The following is an 8449-nucleotide window of genomic DNA, read 5'->3' on the forward strand; positions in this document are numbered from 1 at the left end:
TCAGAAAATCATTTTCTTGTATGCAGAAATGTGATTAGCGAGATTTGCCACAGCTCTGTGATTGTTTTTATTTACAGTTTTTCACACTTTGAATCATGAATTCTGGTTCTGTACCATGTTTTATGCAAATAAGAACTTCCCAGGCTTATGTTCATCATGAATATAGATTGTTTTCTACCAAGGCAGGATGTACTGTAGAAAAAGCACTATGTGTAGGAAAATCATCAAATGTCATTAAAAGAAATCATAATAATTCATATTACTCTAATGTGTTATAATTCTCAATGCATTTTTCTTTTATATCTAATTTCATAAGCTGTTTCTAAGTGAACAAGCACTCCTTCCTTCTAAGCAACTAAATTGTCCTAAATACCATGAGTTATTCCTGTGACATCAACCCACTGACAAGACAGGACCTCTCAACACATGACAGCTACTGAGGGCTAGAGTTTGCTAGAAACAGTTTATTCAGAGAAGGCTCACATTTTCTTAAGTAACAAACTTCTGTCTCTATGCAACAAGTACAATAAACCAAAATGCTGAATTAGAGTTTGGGTTTTTTTTCTTTTTTCTCTTTTTTAAAAATTTTATTTATTTATTTGAGAGAAAGAGTGAGCCAGAGAGAGAGCCCAAGCAAGCCAGGAGAGAAGCAGAGGGAGAGAGAGAAGAAGGCTCCCCACTGAGCACAGAGCCTGACGTGGGGCTTGATCCTGGGGTCCTGGGATGATGCCCCTAGCCAAAGGCAGATGCCAACCAACTGACCCACCCAGGCACCCCTGATTTGGGACTTATAAAATTCAGAGTTTGACTCCTCAAAATTGTTTTATGACCTAATAATTTTAAATGTCATAACCCTATCACTTTCTGGTGACTACAGGATTAAGTTTCTCAGACAGTCTTGGCTATGATGATAAAGGATAAGTAGAAAGCAAGCTGAAAAATAAAAATGTTCCCCAGCACAAAGTCCAGTTTACCCAAACCTAGAATACTCAAATCCCCTAACAGGACCCTCAAGACCTTCTAAGACTGGTGGACTCAAAGTGCGTCTACCACTTCGATGTCACAAAGTGAATAACTGGGAAAAAAAAAAAAATCCTCTCTCAAGAGTCACACAAAAATCCTATCAACTCAATACAATTCATTTACCCTTTTAGTGCAAGCCTAATAAGCAAATGCTCAGAGGCTCAATTTTCTACTACCTCAAAGGTGATGGCATCCACAGTAATAGAAATTTCTGCCTAGATCAAGTTATTTCAGTAGTAGCTAATTTTTCTCCATCACCAAAGTTAACCCTAATGCAGTAAGTTAAATACTTTGTTTGAAATTAAAAATTTCATTGTCTTATATACAGTCTCATATCAATAAATAGATGAGTTCAAGTGAGATTATTAATTATCCTGAGATCAATTTTGTCTGAGATATTAAATCTTTCAGAGAATTCTGTCTTCAACCTAGTCAAGTCCCTTGAAGTAAACAGGATTAGTAGTGCATCACTGAGGTAAGAGAGAGGTATTTCCAGTCATCACATAAAGAGGTTTAAGTATATACTTAACAGGTAATATGAGGCCTTGGGCATAAGTCAAATTATTGTAAGTTGTGCAAAGTCAAGTATTTTGCCCTTTGAGAAACAGTAACAATAAAAATGCAGTTGAACACAAAGACTACTGCACATTTGTGAATTTGAAGTTAATATAACATTGAATCCAGGCCATATGATGCATTGAAGTAAACAGACTCATTTTGGTTTTTTTTTTTCTTTTTTCTGAATGGTGTACATGCTTCCAATCTTACAGATGTCCAATATCCCTCTGTTCTCCAGACTGTGTCCCAGAGGCATAAACAATTCAGAGAAATTAGTTCATTCATGTCCAAGATAACGACCACGGTAGATTTATTATCTTAGCAGTGATGATAATTGCCTCTCAATTTATTTTAAGGCTAGTATCCCTGAGAACTTGTATAATTTGTAGCAGAGAATTTCCATTGCTGCAGTCCTTTGGCATTACTAATAATGTGAGTACTTAACACTTGCCACATACCCAGAAGGTTCTGAACAATGCAGGGAAAGTATAGACAATCCTGTAGGGAAGAAGTTGTGACATGAGTGGAAGGTTAGTTGAGGTTTTCCTTGTGAATACAAGGAGTTTTAAACACAGGCAGAAGCCCTGAGTCCCTTTATGAAAAACTGGGCTATGGTATGACCTGATGGTGGGGGTAAAATGGAGAAAAGGAGAGAAAGGGAAAAAAAAAAAGGGGGAGAAGAGGTTCTCTCCAAGAGTGGCCTGGAGAGGCTCTACAAATACACAAAACGGGTAAATATCAAGATGGTCCATAGAAGACCTGCATTTGCATCTACTGGACCAGGTAAGCAAAGACATAAAGGTAGGGTGATTTTGGAGAAAAACAAGTCGTCTAAATGGATTGCTGTGGAAGAGACATTATCTTCTTTCTTCTTAGTGGATGATAAGCAAATCACCACCAGATTCAAAGATCCTTATATTACTTTGATTCATAAGCAGTGGAGTACAAGGAGTACTTTTGAGCAGAAGAGCAATGGAATCATAGCTCAGTTCCACCAAGGGAGGCATAGATGGTAAAAGATTGCAGAAGATTTGAAAGTGAACAGAAGTTCATTTTAGGATATGCTAAATTGAAGGTGGTTTTTAAGGAATTTTTCACACCCTTAAAAATATGGCTTTATGAAAAAAGTTCTGATCAAGAACTTAAAGACCTTTCAGCAATTTGCTTTCATCTGAGCAAAATGTAAATTCTGGTTCTGGTCTACTAGAAGTCTCCTTCTTCAGTCTGCTCAGGCAAAAATCAACTCAACTGAAAAGTAGAAAAAGAAGAAGAGGAAGAAGAAGAGGAAGGAGGAGGAGGAGAGGGAGAAGAAGAAAAGGAAGAGGAAGAGGAAAAAAGGAGGAGGAGGAAATTGGCTACTTGGCTGAAATGACCAATCAATTAATTCAAAACAGTCAAACAAGCAGTACTATTCAATCTAGAGACATCTCTTCAGGTCCATAAAAGAAGTGGGGTCAAGACCTCTTCTCCCAAGGTTACTATTCTAAAAGATGAAATAATGCTTTTATCAAACAATTAGATAGCTCAGCAAAATCAATTACTGATTATATCCCAGATTCCTGAGAGAACCACATCATAAAAAGTGGCCCTTTGTAAGTTGTCAAAGGCAAGGACATGGTGGTTTAAAATCTTTTTTGATAATCATAGTGGTCATTAATGCATTCTTTACAAAAGGAAATGCTTTGATCTTCCTTATTTTCTAAGGAAATAAAAATTTATAAGCAAACAGATGGTCGAGTCTTTTTTTTAGGATAAATGCATCCATTTAATGATTCAGGAAGAGATTTTGATATTATTTCTTAAAGGGGTTGGAAGTATGAGGGATTCTTCCATCACGTATTTCCTGATTCCTAAAAGCAACAAGGTTTTAAAATATCACACTTCCAAAAGCAAAATCCTTAATGCCAGGTTGAGGAGGCAAGTTCTTCTCTGATCTTAAAAAGACTGTGGGAACTTGAAATAGGGACATAAAACCCTCACTTCCTTAATAGTAAGAAAATATCTCTTTCCCAGAAATACTAAAGCCATGCTCAGACCTTGTGATTGTTCTTCTTTGTGTCAACTTTATTTTTTAAGATGTAACAGATTATCTTCCCTTTTCTTTTTTCCAGGTAATTGGAAGTGTGAGGTATGTTTTAATTGAATAAGTGATTCCCAGTAGGAAGAAAACCTAGTTCTGGTGAAGCTTGTTATGGATTTAGTGTCAAATGCTACAGTTCTGGAGTAAAACTGCTCCTTTAATTAATGGTTTCCATCTCAAAATCAGAAAATACTAGTAATTTTTTTTTTAAGTCACAACTACTCTGTAGAGACTGATGCTTTAGAAAGTTAGAGACAATTTAGAAATTGGAGACAATTAAGTTTCAACAATGTAACCAGAGTTTCAGTTCAGGGCTTTGTTTTAGCCAGCAGAAAACTTACTTACTGAAAAAGAAATATGGATGCCTTTAAGCAATTCTTAGATTTCACTGTTTGCCAAGGCCTTACCAGCCCCAACATTCCCCATTATGTTATATTCAACCATGTCACAAATATTTTTATTTACTGCCTATCACTAAGGCGTTTTAGCTTTCAGCTTCTAATCTTGTTCAATTTTAGAACCAACTGAATCCAGATGATCTGATCTCCAAAAATTTATTTCATAAATCTGATTTTCTGAGTACAGAAAGAGAAGTACTACAGGAAAAGATTAAGCTGCTTTTTAAGTTACTTTATTAGGAACACATTATTTTATATGCATGTGTGTGTGTGTGAATTGAAAACTTCATTTTTCTTCATTGCTTCTCGATTGCCAGCAGATATTTTGTCAACCCACAAAGTTGTAGACATAATCATTACGGTACTAGCTTGATTTTAGGTAAAGTTAACACATACATATTTGAGTTATTTCTTTATGTAGGTATAGGATTACTAGGACATCCAGTTTATGAATCTGTAGAACATGAACAGAGTTATACAAAACCTTTAGGAATTAATTCCAAAAATTCTCAGAACATAAATTAGTAGAATTAATCCTGAACCATCTGAGCCAAGAGATAAGAGTCCCTTGGGACAGGGCCATTTCTTTAGGGTCAATGTTGAATACTCCTTGGCTGGACCAAAGTTTTGTTTAAAGTAGTTACATAATAAATAAATGTTAAAAAGAAAATTGAACGAATCAATGAATGAGCAGGGCCTCCTTTTGCTCAGTCTCTGATCAGCCGCATTGCAATTCACTGCATCTCTTCAGGGGTGCAAACTAGACTCCTTGGATAAATATCCCATGATCAGATTTTGTTTGGCAAAGCAATATTTTTGGTTTTAACACCTTTAGAGGAGACGTGCATTCTTTGGTTCTCTATGGAATTCACCACTCCCTGCTACTGCAAAACTCAATGGTTTCTCCAATTAGTTTACCTGCCTGGTCCCAGAATTCATCTGGGTTTGAAAGCTAAGTTTCCCTAATACTCTTATTTTTTGAAAAGCAGAATGAAATTGAACTACATTCTTATTGAGAAAGGAAGAATATTTAATATTTCTTGGCATTGCATCAAAAAAATAAAATCTGGATACTAATAATTGAATTACTTTACGAATTGAACCATACAAGTAGCAGAAGTAAAGTATCTTTTTTTTCTTTAACAAAATACTACATCCAGAATTGCCTTGTTACATGATGGAGTTTTATCTCTTACTCATGAAACTGTATGTTGCTTTATTAACAATTTTTGTGTATAAACCATAGATGGCAGAATTTCAACTACATAATTTGAGATAGTCTATGTGTGGTATACTTTGAGGGTATGTCCATGGGTAACTTCTAAATATTTTGTCATTTTGGAGGCACATGACAAAATTCTTGCAGCTGAAATGAACTGTTAAGGAAATTATAACTTATTGTGAATTTCTACCAATTAAAAATATGTAAGTTGCATTCCCATAACAAAAAAAGAGATCATCAAGTAGTTACTAATAGTTTTAATACTTGACATCAAAGAATTATAAAAAGTATTTCATACTATTTTATTAAAGGTACAACAAAAAATTTCTATCACCTTTACCTACACATTCATGTATAAACACTATTAATATTTCAAGCCTTGCTTACCTTATTTCTTAACTATTTATATTTAAGCGGAGCAAGTAAAAATTTTTCCATAAAAAGTATATATTTCATATTTATGCACATCAATAAAAATTTTCAGAGATAAAGAGGCACAGTGTTGAAGTTTTAAAATCTGTTTATATTTAATAAACCATTTAATTTTCTTACCATTCACATTAACTGATCTCATGCATTTGACCCTGGTAAATTACATGAAAAAAATTACTATCTTAAAACGGATCACACATGGATTTGAATATTCACAATTACAAAGAAAACATGGAACAGACTCATCAGCAAGAGTCTCCTTACTTGATACAATGTTCCTTACCAAAAAAATGCATTATTAATGCTGAAACAATTAAATTTCAGAAACATCAACCAAATTGCAGCTATAAAGCACTTAGCATGAAAAGCCTCTAATTACTTATTTTCTTTGTAACAACATCTAGAACAATACAGGAGTACACAAAGCAGTTGGGCTGGGGATGAACCCATTGTCTCTATAATTAAAGTTCCAACAGAGCATTGTCAGGAACATATTTATGACACAAGCCTACTGGTCCACAGGCTTAGAGTACAATGAACCAAACTGCATACCCTGTTGTTCTCTTTTGGCATTGACTTAGTTCTTACTTCTCGGTTTGATAAAGGGGTTCATGGTCTCCTGGCTGAGCATGGTGGAAGCTGAATGCTGTAAGACAACTGGAACCCATTTATCATGGGGCAGAAGCATCTCCTGCTAATGGAAATGGCAGATGTCCAGGCCTACCCTTCCAGTAATAGGAGTAACTAATTTTTGTCAGCTACAAGGTGTTGAGCACGATAGTATTGTTTAGACTTGTTTGTTTTAATAGTGGCTCCTTCTCTGTTGTGATAATATAGTGCAGCAAGTCTTCCCGACAAAGGTAATAGTGAAAAGTTTCTGGATTTCAAAAAAAAAAAAAGATGAGCATGTCACTTAAAGTAATGCAAGGAGAAAAATGTGTAAAGGGAATTCAAAGAGAGAAAGGAATCTTGTAACTAGGAAGGATAAATAAATATTTTCAATATATTAGAGTGTAAAAAAATAGTGGGCTCTGCAGTCTCATTGGTCAGAGTTTGAAAGCCCTTCCATTTTTCTAACTATATAAACTTTGGCTAGCTTATTTTTGTGTGCTTGTTTTGGTTTGGTTTGGTTTTGGTCTTGGTTTTGTAACATAAACTGTAAAAAGAAAAGCAGATTGCTGCGAGAATTAAACTAGGTATCAGAGAGCATAGTGCCTGACACATAGTTGGCATCGCTGGTACTTTTTGAGACAGCCTCCCTGCCACCATTTCAAATAGTTATCTTCTGTCTGCCTCAATTTCATATATTATTTTAGGCTTCCCAGGTTTCACAGGGAGAGGGAGGAAGCACTATCCTACTTTCTCCATTGAAAAATGGTATGTAAATGAATAGCAATAGGAAATCCTCTGGCCGATACAAACTACCTGGCTTGAGCCTAGGTCGTGTCCACTGCTGAGAGTCAGATATGTCTGGCCATGTCTAATAGAGCATACAGGTGGACCAATCACCCAAAAAAACAAATAATCAAGTCAAAAAATGGGCAGAAGACATGAACAGAAACTTCTCCAAAGAAGACACATGAAAAAATGTTCATCATCATTAGCCATCAGGGAAATTCAAATCAAAACCACACTGAGATACCACCTTACACCAGTTACAATGGCAAAAATTGACAAGACAAGACACAACAAATGTTGGAGAAGTTGTGGAAAAAGGGAAACCTTCTTACATTGTTGGTAGAAATACAAACTGGTACAGCGACTCTGGAAAACAGTGTGGAGTTTCCTTAAAAAGTTAAAAATAGGGCTACCCTATGGCCCAGGAATTGCACTACTGAGTATTTACCCCAAAGATATAGATATAGTGAAAACAAGAGCCATATGCATCCCAGTGTTCATAGCAGCAATGGCCACAGTCGCCGAACTGTGGAAGAAGGAGAAATGTCCTTCAAAAGATGAATGGGTAAAGAAGATATGGTGCATATATATAATAGAATATTACTCAGCCTTCAGAAAGGATGAATACCCAGCTTTTTATCAACATGCATGAGACTGGAGGAGATTATGCTGAGTGAAATAAGTCAAGCAAAGAAAGTCAATTATCATACGGTTTCACTTATTTGTAGAACATAAGGAATAGCATGGAGGACACTGAGATGGAAGGAAAAATGAAGGGGGGTGGGAATCAGAGGGGGAGATGAACCCTAAGAGACTGTGGACTCTGAGAAACAAATGAGGGTTTTAAAGGCAAGGGAGAGTTGGGGGATGAGTTGGCCTGGTGATGGGTACTAAGGAGGGCACAGATTGCAGGGAGCATTGGGTGTTATATGCAAGCAATGAATCTTGGAACACTGCATCAAAAACTAATGATGTAATATATGGTGACTAACATAACTATATATATATATATATATATATATATATATATATATTCATATGGGAGTTAGAAGCCTCATTGCTGAGGCTACGGGGAGTCTGGAGATGAACAGTCATTGTGACTTGGTAAAGGAGGTTTGTCAGGTCAGCCTGCATGAGGGCTGAAAAAACTCATGGATGCTCAATTATTTATTGCAGGGAACAGAGAGGAAGGTACAATGAACTGACTTGGGATGGGAACGTTGATTCACTGTAGCTTCAATGACACCTGTCTGTGTTCTGGACCCAGGAACACGTTTGGGTTCTAATTTAGAGAGAAAAAAATATGTAAGTAAACATTGCCAGTGTTTTCCACATTGC

The sequence above is a fragment of the Mustela nivalis genome (genome assembly GCF_964662115.1).
Source record: "Mustela nivalis genome assembly, chromosome: 4".
NCBI classification, from domain to species: Eukaryota; Metazoa; Chordata; class Mammalia; order Carnivora; family Mustelidae; genus Mustela; species Mustela nivalis.